Consider the following 12268-nt stretch of genomic DNA (forward strand, 5'->3'; position numbering starts at 1 on the left):
GTGCTTCATGACTAGCCGTTCAAAGCACTTCATGAGGATGGGGGTAAGTGCAATTGGACGGTAGTCATTAAAGCAGGAAGGAGATGACTTTTTTGGCACCGGAATGATTGTTGTGTCTAACAAAGCCATGTAAATACTTTCATTTTAAAAGTTTTCAATAGTTAAAGCTTACAGCACCTGGTATTCCCAGGTAGTCTCCCATCCAAGTACTAACCAGGCCCAAGCCTTCTTAGCTTCTGAGATCAGACAAGTTTGGGCATTCTTCAGCTGGTTTGTCCGTACACAAACTCTGCTTGAAAATCTTGAACTTTAAACCAAAGGGGCTTGAACACATATCAAAGAGTGAAAACTCCCGCTTTACTGTCAAATTATGATGGAGAAAAGGCAAAAAAAGCTAACAAAGCCATGTAAATACTTTCATTTTAAAAGTTTTTCAATAGTTAAAGCTTACAGCACCTGGCATTCCCACGTAGTCTCCCATCCAAGTACTAACCAGACCCAAGCCTTCTTAGCTTCTGAGATCAGACAAGTTTGGGCATTCTTTGGCTGGTTTGTCCGTACACAAACTCTGCTTGAAAATCTTGAACTTTAAACCAAAGGGGCTTGAACACATATCAAAGAGTGAAAACTCCGGCTTTACTGTCATAATTATGATGGAGAAAAGGCAAAAAAAGCTAACAAAGCCATGTAAATACTTTCATTTTAAAAGTTTTTCAATAGTTAAAGCTTACAGCAGCTGGTATTTCCAGGTAGTCTTGTCCGTACACAAACTCTGCTTGAAAATCTTGAACTTTAAACCAAAGGGGCTTGAACACATATCAAAGAGTGAAAACTCCCGCTTTACTGTAGAATTATGATGGAGAAAAGGCAAAAAGTTGGAGTGGTAAGCTTTTATTTGCAATACAACAAATAAAGTGCACACCTTCTAGAGGCACTGCAATACTGGGTCGATGAATGGAGCAGATGGAGCAGGCACTATTGCCGACTCCCTGTTCTAAAAATTCGCTTAATATGACGAATCAGATATTAAATTGACATCAGGATGCGTAGCACCTTAAGGCCGAGGGCTGGAAAACCCTACCTAATCGATTCAGCTCCACCCCACTCCATAGCCAAGCCTGTGAATGATCATTGTAGAGCACACACAGACAAAGAAACCTGAAGAGAAGTTTAAAAATAAATAAATAAATGAATAAAAAAAAAAAGATAAAAGGCGGGAAAACATATCAAAGAAAGAAAATACCCCTTAACTTACTTTTAAAAAAAGTTAACAAAGTGATGTAAATACTTTCATTTTAAAAGTATTACAATAGTTAAAGCTTACAGCACCTGGCATTCCCACGTAGTCTCCCATCCAAGTACTAACCAGGCCCAAGCCTTCTTAGCTTCTGAGATCAGACAAGATTGGGCAATCATCAGCTGGTATGTCCGTAAGCAAACTCTGCTTGAAAATCTTGGACTTTAAACAAAAGGACTTTGAAAACATTATAAAGTGCGAAAACTCCCGCTTTACTGTCAAATTATGATGGAGAAAAGGCAAAAAAAGTTAACAAAGCCATGTAAGTACTTTCATTGAAAAAGTTTTTCAATAGTTAAAGCTTACAGCACCTGGTATTTCCAGGTAGCCTCCCATCCAAGTACTAACCTGGCCCATGCCTTCTTAGCTTCTGAGATCAGACAAGATTGGGCATTCTTCAGCTGGTTTGTCCGTACACAAACTCTGCTTGAAAATCTTGAACTTTAAACCAAAGGGGCTTGAACACATATCAAAGAGTGAAAACTCCCGCTTTACTGTCATAATTATGATGGAGAAAAGGCAAAAAAAGCTAACAAAGCCATGTAAATACTTTCATTTTAAAAGTTTTTCAATAGTTAAAGCTTACAGCACCTGGTATTCCCAGGTAGTCTCCCATCCAAGTACTAACCAGGCCCAAGCCTTCTGAGCTTCTGAGATCAGACAAGATTGGGCATTCTTCAGCTGGTTTGTCCGTACACAAACTCTGCTTGAAAATCTTGAACTTTAAACCAAAGGGGCTTGAACACATATCAAAGAGTGAAAACTCCGCTTTACTGTCAATTTATGATGGAGAAAAGGCAAAAAGTTGGAGTGGTAAGCTTTTATTTGCAATACAACAAATAAAGTGCACACCTTCTAGAGGCAATGCAATACTGGGTCGATGAATGGAGCAGATGGAGCAGGCCCTATTGCCAACTCCCTGTTCTAAAAATCCGCTTAATATGACGAATCAGATATTAAATTGACATCAGGGTGCGTAGCATCTTAAGGCCGAGAGCTGAAAAAACCCCACCTAATCGATTCAGCTCCACCCCACTCCATAGCCAAGCCTGTGAATGATCGTTGTAGAGCACACACAGACAAAGAAACCTGAAGAGAAGTTTAAAAAAAAAAAAAAAAAAAGATAAAAGGCGGGAAAACATTTCAAAGAAAAAAAAAAAAAACCCTTAACTTACTTTAAAAAAAGTTAACAAAGTGATGTAAATACTTTCATTTTAAAAGTTTTACAATAGTTAAAGCTTACAGCACCTGGCATTCCCACGTAGTCTCCCATCCAAGTACTAACCAGGCCCAAGCCTTCTTAGCTTCTGAGATCAGACAAGATTGGACAATCTTCAGCTGGTATGTCCGTAAGCAAACTCTGCTTGAAAATCTTGGACTTTAAACAAAAGGGCTTTGAAAACATTTTAAAGTGCGAAAACTCCCGCTTTACTGTCAAATTATGATGGAGAAAAGGCAAAAAAAAGCTAACAAAGCCATGTAAATACTTTCATTTAAAAAGTTTTTCAATAGTTAAAGCTTACAGCACCTGGTATTCCCAGGTAGTCTCCCATCTAAGTACTAACCAGGCCCAAGCCTTCTTAGCTTCTGAGATCAGACAAGATTGGGCAATCTTCAGCTGGTATGTCCGTAAGCAAACTCTGCTTGAAAATCTTGGACTTTAAACAAAAGGGCTTTGAAAACATTTTAAAGTGCGAAAACTCCCGCTTTACTGTCAAATTATGATGGAGAAAAGGCAAAAAAAGCTAACAAAGCCATGTAAATACTTTCATTTAAAAAGTTTTTCAATAGTTAAAGCTTACAGCACCTGGTATTCCCAGGTAGTCTCCCATCTAAGTACTAACCAGGCCCAAGCCTTCTTAGCTTCTGAGATCAGACAAGATTGGGCAATCTTCAGCTGGTATGTCCGTAAGCAAACTCTGCTTGAAAATCTTGGACTTTAAACAAAAGGACTTTGAAAACATTATAAAGTGCGAAAACTCCCGCTTTACTGTCAAATTATGATGGAGAAAAGGCAAAAAAAGTTAACAAATCCATGTAAATACTTTCATTTAAAAAGTTTTTCAATAGTTAAAGCTTACAGCACCTGGTATTCCCAGGTAGTCTCCCATCCAAGTACTAACCAGGCCCAAGCCTTCTTAGCTTCTGAGATCAGACAAGATTGGGCATTCTTCAGCTGGTTTGTCCATACACAAACTCTGCTTGAAAATCTTGAACTTTAAACCAAAAGGGCTTGAACACATATCAAAGAGTGAAAACTCCCGCTTTACTGTCATAATTATGATGGAGAAAAGGCAAAAAAAGCTAACAAAGCCATGTAAATACTTTCATTTTAAAAGTTTTTCTATAGTTAAAGCTTACAGCACCTGGTATTCCCAAGTAGTCTCCCATCTAAGTACTAACCAGGCCCAAGCCTTCTGAGCTTCTGAGATCAGACAAGATTGGGCATTCTTCAGCTGGTTTGTCCGTACACAAACTCTGCTTGAAAATCCAGAACTTTAAACCAAAGGGGCTTGAACACATATCAAAGAGTGAAAACTCCCGCTTTACTGTCAAATTATGATGGAGAAAAGGCAAAAAAAGCTAACAAAGCCATGTAAATACTTTCATTTAAAAGGTTTTTCAATAGTTAAAGCTTACAGCACCTGGTATTCCCAGGTAGTCTCCCATCCCAGTACTAACCAGGCCCAAGCCTTCTTAGCTTCTGAGATAAGACAAGATTGGGCATTTTTCAGCTGGTTTGTCCGTACACAAACTCTGCTTGAAAATCTTGAACTTTAAACCAAAGGGGCTTGAACACATATCAAAGAGTGAAAACTCCGGCTTTACTGTCATAATTATGATGGAGAAAAGGCAAAAAAAGCTAACAAAGCCATGTAAATACTTTCATTTTAAAAGTTTTTCAATAGTTAAAGCTTACAGCACCTGGTATTCCCAGGTAGTGTCCCATCCAAGTACTAACCAGGCCCAAGCCTTCTTAGCTTCTGAGATCAGACAAGTTTGGGCATTCTTCAGCTGGTTTGTCCGTACACAAACTCTGCTTGAAAATCTTGAACTTTAAACCAAAGGGGCTTGAACACATATCAAAGAGTGAAAACTCCGGCTTTACTGTCATAATTATGATGGAGAAAAGGCAAAAAAAGCTAACAAAGCCATGTAAATACTTTCATTTTAAAAGTTTTTCAATAGTTAAAGCTTACAGCACCTGGCATTCCCACGTAGTCTCCCATCCAAGTACTAACCAGGCCCAAGCCTTCTTAGCTTCTGAGATCAGACAAGTTTGGGCATTCTTCGGCTGGTTTGTCCGTACACAAACTCTGCTTGAAAATCTTGAACTTTAAACCAAAGGGGCTTGAACACATATCAAAGAGTGAAAACTCCGGCTTTACTGTCATAATTATGATGGAGAAAAGGCAAAAAAAGCTAACAAAGCCATGTAAATACTTTCATTTTAAAAGTTTTTCAATAGTTAAAGCTTACAGCAGCTGGTATTTCCAGGTAGTCTTGTCCGTACACAAACTCTGCTTGAAAATCTTGAACTTTAAACCAAAGGGGCTTGAACACATATCAAAGAGTGAAAACTCCCGCTTTACTGTAGAATTATGATGGAGAAAAGGCAAAAAGTTGGAGTGGTAAGCTTTTATTTGCAATACAACAAATAAAGTGCACACCTTCTAGAGGCACTGCAATACTGGGTCGATGAATGGAGCAGATGGAGCAGGCACTATTGCCGACTCCCTGTTCTAAAAATTCGCTTAATATGACGAATCAGATATTAAATTGACATCAGGATGCGTAGCACCTTAAGGCCGAGGGCTGGAAAACCCTACCTAATCGATTCAGCTCCACCCCACTCCATAGCCAAGCCTGTGAATGATCGTTGTAGAGCACACACAGACAAAGAAACCTGAAGAGAAGTTTAAAAAAAAAAAAAAAAAAGATAAAAGGCGGGAAAACATTTCAAAGAAAAAAAAAAAAACCCCTTAACTTACTTTAAAAAAAGTTAACAAAGTGATGTAAATACTTTCATTTTAAAAGTTTTAAAATAGTTAAAGCTTACAGCACCTGGCATTCCCACGTAGTCTCCCATCCAAGTACTAACCAGGCCCAAGCCTTCTTAGCTTCTGAGATCAGACAAGATTGGGCAATCTTCAGCTGGTATGTCCGTAAGCAAACTCTGCTTAAAAAAATCTTGGACTTTAAACAAAAGGGCTTTGAAAACATTTTAAAGTGCAAAAACTCCCGCTTTACTGTCAAATTATGATGGAGAAAAGGCAAAAAAAAGCTAACAAAGCCATGTAAATACTTTCATTTAAAAAGTTTTTCAATAGTTAAAGCTTACAGCACCTGGTATTCCCAGGTAGTCTCCCATCTAAGTACTAACCAGGCCCAAGCCTTCTTAGCTTCTGAGATCAGACAAGATTGGGCAATCTTCAGCTGGTATGTCCGTAAGCAAACTCTGCTTGAAAATCTTGAACTTTAAACCAAAAGGGCTTGAACACATATCAAAGAGTGAAAACTCCAGCTTTACTGTCATAATTATGATGGAGAAAAGGCAAAAAAAGCTAACAAAGCCATGTAAATACTTTCATTTAAAAGGTTTTTCAATAGTTAAAGCTTACAGCACCTGGTATTCCCAGGTAGTCTCCCATCCCAGTACTAACCAGGCCCAAGCCTTCTTAGCTTCTGAGATCAGACAAGATTGGGCATTTTTCAGCTGGTTTGTCCGTACACAAACTCTGCTTGAAAATCTTGAACTTTAAACCAAAGGGGCTTGAACACATATCAAAGAGTGAAAACTCCGGCTTTACTGTCATAATTATGATGGAGAAAAGGCAAAAAAAGCTAACAAAGCCATGTAAATACTTTCATTTTAAAAGTTTTTCAATAGTTAAAGCTTACAGCACCTGGTATTCCCAGGTAGTCTCCCATCCAAGTACTAACCAGGCCCAAGCCTTCTTAGCTTCTGAGATCAGACAAGTTTGGGCATTCTTCAGCTGGTTTGTCCGTACACAAACTCTGCTTGAAAATCTTGAACTTTAAACCAAAGGGGCTTGAACACATATCAAAGAGTGAAAACTCCGGCTTTACTGTCATAATTATGATGGAGAAAAGGCAAAAAAAGCTAACAAAGCCATGTAAATACTTTCATTTTAAAAGTTTTTCAATAGTTAAAGCTTACAGCACCTGGCATTCCCACGTAGTCTCCCATCCAAGTACTAACCAGGCTCAAGCCTTCTTAGCTTCTGGGAACAGACAAGAACGGGCAATCTTCAGCTGGTATGTCCGTATGTCTTGAACTTTAAACCAAAGGGGCTTGAACACATATCAAAGAGTGAAAACTCCACTTTACTGTCAATTTATGATGGAGAAAAGGCAAAAAGTTGGAGTGGTAAGCTTTTATTTGCAATACAACAAATAAAGTGCACACCTTCTAGAGGCAATGCAATACTGGGTCGATGAATGGAGCAGATGGAGCAGGCCCTATTGCCAACTCCCTGTTCTAAAAATCCGCTTAATATGACGAATCAGATATTAAATTGACATCAGGGTGCGTAGCACCTTAAGGCCGAGAGCTGAAAAAACCCCACCTAATCGATTCAGCTCCACCCCACTCCATAGCCAAGCCTGTGAATGATCGTTGTAGAGCACACACAGACAAAGAAACCTGAAGAGAAGTTTAAAAAAAAAAAAAAAAAAGATAAAAGGCGGGAAAACATTTCAAAGAAAAAAAAAATACCCCTTAACTTACTTTAAAAAAAGTTAACAAAGTGATGTAAATACTTTCATTTTAAAAGTTTTAAAATAGTTAAAGCTTACAGCACCTGGCATTCCCACGTAGTCTCCCATCCAAGTACTAACCAGGCCCAAGCCTTCTTAGCTTCTGAGATCAGACAAGATTGGGCAATCTTCAGCTGGTATGTCCGTAAGCAAACTCTGCTTGAAAATCTTGGACTTTAAACAAAAGGGCTTTGAAAACATTTTAAAGTGCAAAAACTCCCGCTTTACTGTCAAATTATGATGGAGAAAAGGCAAAAAAAGTTAACAAATCCATGTAAATACTTTCATTTAAAAAGTTTTTCAATAGTTAAAGCTTACAGCACCTGGTATTCCCAGGTAGTCTCCCATCCAAGTATTAACCAGGCCCAAGCCTTCTTAGCTTCTGAGATCAGACAAAACTGGGCATTCTTCAGCTGGTTTGTCCATACACAAACTCTGCTTGAAAATCTTGAACTTTAAACCAAAAGGGCTTGAACACATATCAAAGAGTGAAAACTCCCGCTTTACTGTCATAATTATGATGGAGAAAAGGCAAAAAAAGCTAACAAAGCCATGTAAATACTTTCATTTTAAAAGTTTTTCTATAGTTAAAGCTTACAGCACCTGGTATTCCCAAGTAGTCTCCCATCTAAGTACTAACCAGGCCCAAGCCTTCTGAGCTTCTGAGATCAGACAAGATTGGGCATTCTTCAGCTGGTTTGTCCGTACACAAACTCTGCTTGAAAATCCAGAACTTTAAACCAAAGGGGCTTGAACACATATCAAAGAGTGAAAACTCCAGCTTTACTGTCATAATTATGATGGAGAAAAGGCAAAAAAAGCTAACAAAGCCATGTAAATACTTTCATTTTAAAAGTTTTTCTATAGTTAAAGCTTACAGCACCTGGTATTCCCAAGTAGTCTCCCATCTAAGTACTAACCAGGCCCAAGCCTTCTGAGCTTCTGAGATCAGACAAGATTGGGCATTCTTCAGCTGGTTTGTCCGTACACAAACTCTGCTTGAAAATCCAGAACTTTAAACCAAAGGGGCTTGAACACATATCAAAGAGTGAAAACTCCAGCTTTACTGTCAAATTATGATGGAGAAAAGGCAAAAAAAGCTAACAAAGCCATGTAAATACTTTCATTTAAAAGGTTTTTTCAATAGTTAAAGCTTACAGCACCTGGTATTCCCAGGTAGTCTCCCATCCCAGTACTAACCAGGCCCAAGCCTTCTTAGCTTCTGAGATCAGACAAGATTGGGCATTTTTCAGCTGGTTTGTCCGTACACAAACTCTGCTTGAAAATCTTGAACTTTAAACCAAAGGGGCTTGAACACATATCAAAGAGTGAAAACTCCGGCTTTACTGTCATAATTATGATGGAGAAAAGGCAAAAAAAGCTAACAAAGCCATGTAAATACTTTCATTTTAAAAGTTTTTCAATAGTTAAAGCTTACAGCACCTGGTATTCCCAGGTAGTCTCCCATCCAAGTACTAACCAGGCCCAAGCCTTCTTAGCTTCTGAGATCAGACAAGTTTGGGCATTCTTCAGCTGGTTTGTCCGTACACAAACTCTGCTTGAAAATCTTGAACTTTAAACCAAAGGGGCTTGAACACATATCAAAGAGTGAAAACTCCGGCTTTACTGTCATAATTATGATGGAGAAAAGGCAAAAAAAGCTAACAAAGCCATGTAAATACTTTCATTTTAAAAGTTTTTCAATAGTTAAAGCTTACAGCACCTGGCATTCCCACGTAGTCTCCCATCCAAGTACTAACCAGGCTCAAGCCTTCTTAGCTTCTGGGAACAGACAAGATCGGGCAATCTTCAGCTGGTATGTCCGTAAGCAAACTCTGCTTGAAAATCTTGGACTTTAAACAAAAGGGCTTTGAAAACATTATAAAGTGCGAAAACTCCCGCTTTACTGTCAAATTATGATGGAGAAAAGGCAAAAAAAGCTAACAAAGCCATGTAAATACTTTCATTTAAAAAGTTTTTCAATAGTTAAAGCTTACAGCACCTGGTATTCCCAGGTAGTCTCCCATCCAAGTACTAACCAGGCGCAAGCCTTCTGAGCTTCTGAGATCAGACAAGATTGGGCATTCTTCAGCTGGTTTGTCCGTGCACAAACTCTGCTTGAAAATCTTGAACTTTAAACCAAAGGGGCTTGAACACATATCAAAGAGTGAAAACTCCCGCTTTACTGTAGAATTATGATGGAGAAAAGGCAAAAAGTTGGAGTGGTAAGCTTTTATTTGCAATACAACAAATAAAGTGCACACCTTCTAGAGGCACTGCAATACTGGGTCGATGAATGGAGCAGATGGAGCAGGCACTATTGCCGAACTCCCTGTTCTAAAAATTCCGCTTAATATGACGAATCAGATATTAAATTGACATCAGGATGCGTAGCACCTTAAGGCCGAGAGCTGAAAAAACCCTACCTAATCGATTCAGCTCCACCCCACTCCATAGCCAAGCCTGTGAATGATCATTGTAGAGCACACACAGACAAAGAAACCTGAAGAGAAGTTTAAAAATAAATAAATAAATGAATAAAAAAAAAAAGATAAAAGGCGGGAAAACATATCAAAGAAAGAAAATACCCCTTAACTTACTTTTAAAAAAAGTTAACAAAGTGATGTAAATACTTTCATTTTAAAAGTATTACAATAGTTAAAGCTTACAGCACCTGGCATTCCCACGTAGTCTCCCATCCAAGTACTAACTAGGCCCAAGCCTTCTTAGCTTCTGAGATCAGACAAGATTGGGCAATCATCAGCTGGTATGTCCGTAAGCAAACTCTGCTTGAAAATCTTGGACTTTAAACAAAAGGACTTTGAAAACATTATAAAGTGCGAAAACTCCCGCTTTACTGTCAAATTATGATGGAGAAAAGGCAAAAAAAGTTAACAAAGCCATGTAAGTACTTTCATTGAAAAAGTTTTTCAATAGTTAAAGCTTACAGCACCTGGTATTTCCAGGTAGCCTCCCATCCAAGTACTAACCTGGCCCATGCCTTCTTAGCTTCTGAGATCAGACAAGATTGGGCATTCTTCAGCTGGTTTGTCCGTACACAAACTCTGCTTGAAAATCTTGAACTTTAAACCAAAGGGGCTTGAACACATATCAAAGAGTGAAAACTCCCGCTTTACTGTCATAATTATGATGGAGAAAAGGCAAAAAAAAGCTAACAAAGCCATGTAAATACTTTCATTTTAAAAGTTTTTCAATAGTTAAAGCTTACAGCACCTGGTATTCCCAGGTAGTCTCCCATCCAAGTACTAACCAGGCCCAAGCCTTCTGAGCTTCTGAGATCAGACAAGATTGGGCATTCTTCAGCTGGTTTGTCCGTACACAAACTCTGCTTGAAAATCTTGAACTTTAAACCAAAGGGGCTTGAACACATATCAAAGAGTGAAAACTCCGCTTTACTGTCAATTTATGATGGAGAAAAGGCAAAAAGTTGGAGTGGTAAGCTTTTATTTGCAATACAACAAATAAAGTGCACACCTTCTAGAGGCAATGCAATACTGGGTCGATGAATGGAGCAGATGGAGCAGGCCCTATTGCCAACTCCCTGTTCTAAAAATCCGCTTAATATGACGAATCAGATATTAAATTGACATCAGGGTGCGTAGCATCTTAAGGCCGAGAGCTGAAAAAACCCCACCTAATCGATTCAGCTCCACCCCACTCCATAGCCAAGCCTGTGAATGATCGTTGTAGAGCACACACAGACAAAGAAACCTGAAGAGAAGTTTAAAAAAAAAAAAAAAAAAAAAAAAAGGCGGGAAAAAAAAAAAAAAAAAAAAAAAAACCCTTAACTTACTTTAAAAAAAGTTAACAAAGTGATGTAAATACTTTCATTTTAAAAGTTTTACAATAGTTAAAGCTTACAGCACCTGGCATTCCCACGTAGTCTCCCATCCAAGTACTAACCAGGCCCAAGCCTTCTTAGCTTCTGAGATCAGACAAGATTGGACAATCTTCAGCTGGTATGTCCGTAAGCAAACTCTGCTTGAAAATCTTGGACTTTAAACAAAAGGGCTTTGAAAACATTTTAAAGTGCGAAAAAACTCCCGCTTTACTGTCAAATTATGATGGAGAAAAGGCAAAAAAAGCTAACAAAGCCATGTAAATACTTTCATTTAAAAAGTTTTTCAATAGTTAAAGCTTACAGCACCTGGTATTCCCAGGTAGTCTCCCATCTAAGTACTAACCAGGCCCAAGCCTTCTTAGCTTCTGAGATCAGACAAGATTGGGCAATCTTCAGCTGGTTATGTCCGTAAGCAAACTCTGCTTGAAAATCTTGGACTTTAAACCAAAAGGGCTTGAAACACATTTAAAGGGCGAAAACTCCCGCTTTTACTGTCAAATTATGATGGAGAAAAGGCAAAAAAAGCTAACAAAGCCATGTAAATACTTTCATTTAAAAGTTTTCTAATAGTTAAAGCTTACAGCACCTGGTATTCCCAGGTAGTCTCCCATCCAAGTACTAACCAGGCCCAAGCCTTCTGAGCTTCTGAGATCAGACAAGATTGGGCAATTCTTCAGCTGGTTGTCCGTAGCACAAACTCTGCTTGAAAATCTTGGACTTTAAACAAAAGGGACTTGAACACATATCAAAGTGCGAAAACTCCCGCTTTACTGTCAAATTATGATGGAGAAAAGGCAAAAAAAAGCTAACAAAGCCATGTAAATACTTTCATTTAAAAAGTTTTTCAATAGTTAAAGCTTACAGCACCTGGTATTCCCAGGTAGTCTCCCATCCAAGTACTAACCAGGCCCAAGCCTTCTTAGCTTCTGAGATCAGACAAGATTGGGCATTTCTTCAGCTGGTTTGTCCAGTACACAAACTCTGCTTGAAAATCTTGAACTTTAAACCAAAGGGCTTGAACACATATCAAAAGAGTGAAAACTCCGGCTTTACTGTCATAATTATGATGGAGGAAAAGGCAAAAAAAGCTAACAAAGCCATGTAAATACTTTCATTTTAAAGTTTTTCTATAGTTAAAGCTTACAGCACCTGGTATTCCCAAGTAGTCTCCCATCTAAGTACTAACCAGGCCCAAGCCTTCTGAGCTTCTGAGATCAGACAAGATTGGGCATTCTTCAGCTGGTTTGTCCGTACACAAACTCTGCTTGAAAATCCTGAACTTTAAACCAAAGGGGCTTGAACACATATCAAAGAGTGAAAACTCCCGC

General features: G+C 38.6%; 16 pseudogenes; all 16 read right to left on the reverse strand.

Moving 5' to 3' along the window:
• Positions 1 to 165: 165 nt before the first annotated feature.
• Positions 166 to 284, reverse strand: LOC114779123 (uncharacterized; annotated as a pseudogene).
• Positions 285 to 1317: 1033 nt separating this feature from the next.
• On the reverse strand, positions 1318 to 1436 carry LOC114779101 (uncharacterized; annotated as a pseudogene).
• Positions 1437 to 2533: 1097 nt separating this feature from the next.
• LOC114779108 (uncharacterized) lies at positions 2534 to 2652 on the reverse strand (annotated as a pseudogene).
• Positions 2653 to 2813: 161 nt separating this feature from the next.
• LOC114779128 (uncharacterized) lies at positions 2814 to 2932 on the reverse strand (annotated as a pseudogene).
• A 160-nt stretch (positions 2933 to 3092) lies between these two features.
• Positions 3093 to 3211, reverse strand: LOC114779093 (uncharacterized; annotated as a pseudogene).
• Positions 3212 to 3371: 160 nt separating this feature from the next.
• LOC114779117 (uncharacterized) lies at positions 3372 to 3490 on the reverse strand (annotated as a pseudogene).
• Positions 3491 to 5350: 1860 nt separating this feature from the next.
• On the reverse strand, positions 5351 to 5469 carry LOC114779097 (uncharacterized; annotated as a pseudogene).
• A 163-nt stretch (positions 5470 to 5632) lies between these two features.
• LOC114779094 (uncharacterized) lies at positions 5633 to 5751 on the reverse strand (annotated as a pseudogene).
• A 161-nt stretch (positions 5752 to 5912) lies between these two features.
• On the reverse strand, positions 5913 to 6031 carry LOC114779105 (uncharacterized; annotated as a pseudogene).
• Positions 6032 to 6192: 161 nt separating this feature from the next.
• Positions 6193 to 6311, reverse strand: LOC114779124 (uncharacterized; annotated as a pseudogene).
• Positions 6312 to 7110: 799 nt separating this feature from the next.
• On the reverse strand, positions 7111 to 7229 carry LOC114779098 (uncharacterized; annotated as a pseudogene).
• Positions 7230 to 8229: 1000 nt separating this feature from the next.
• Positions 8230 to 8348, reverse strand: LOC114779106 (uncharacterized; annotated as a pseudogene).
• Positions 8349 to 8509: 161 nt separating this feature from the next.
• Positions 8510 to 8628, reverse strand: LOC114779125 (uncharacterized; annotated as a pseudogene).
• A 1112-nt stretch (positions 8629 to 9740) lies between these two features.
• On the reverse strand, positions 9741 to 9859 carry LOC114779110 (uncharacterized; annotated as a pseudogene).
• A 1094-nt stretch (positions 9860 to 10953) lies between these two features.
• Positions 10954 to 11072, reverse strand: LOC114779109 (uncharacterized; annotated as a pseudogene).
• Positions 11073 to 11234: 162 nt separating this feature from the next.
• Positions 11235 to 11354, reverse strand: LOC114779118 (uncharacterized; annotated as a pseudogene).
• Between the last annotated feature and the right edge of the window lie 914 nt (positions 11355 to 12268).

Source organism: Denticeps clupeoides, unplaced genomic scaffold (assembly GCF_900700375.1).
Source record: "Denticeps clupeoides unplaced genomic scaffold, fDenClu1.1, whole genome shotgun sequence".
Taxonomy (NCBI): Eukaryota; Metazoa; Chordata; class Actinopteri; order Clupeiformes; family Denticipitidae; genus Denticeps; species Denticeps clupeoides.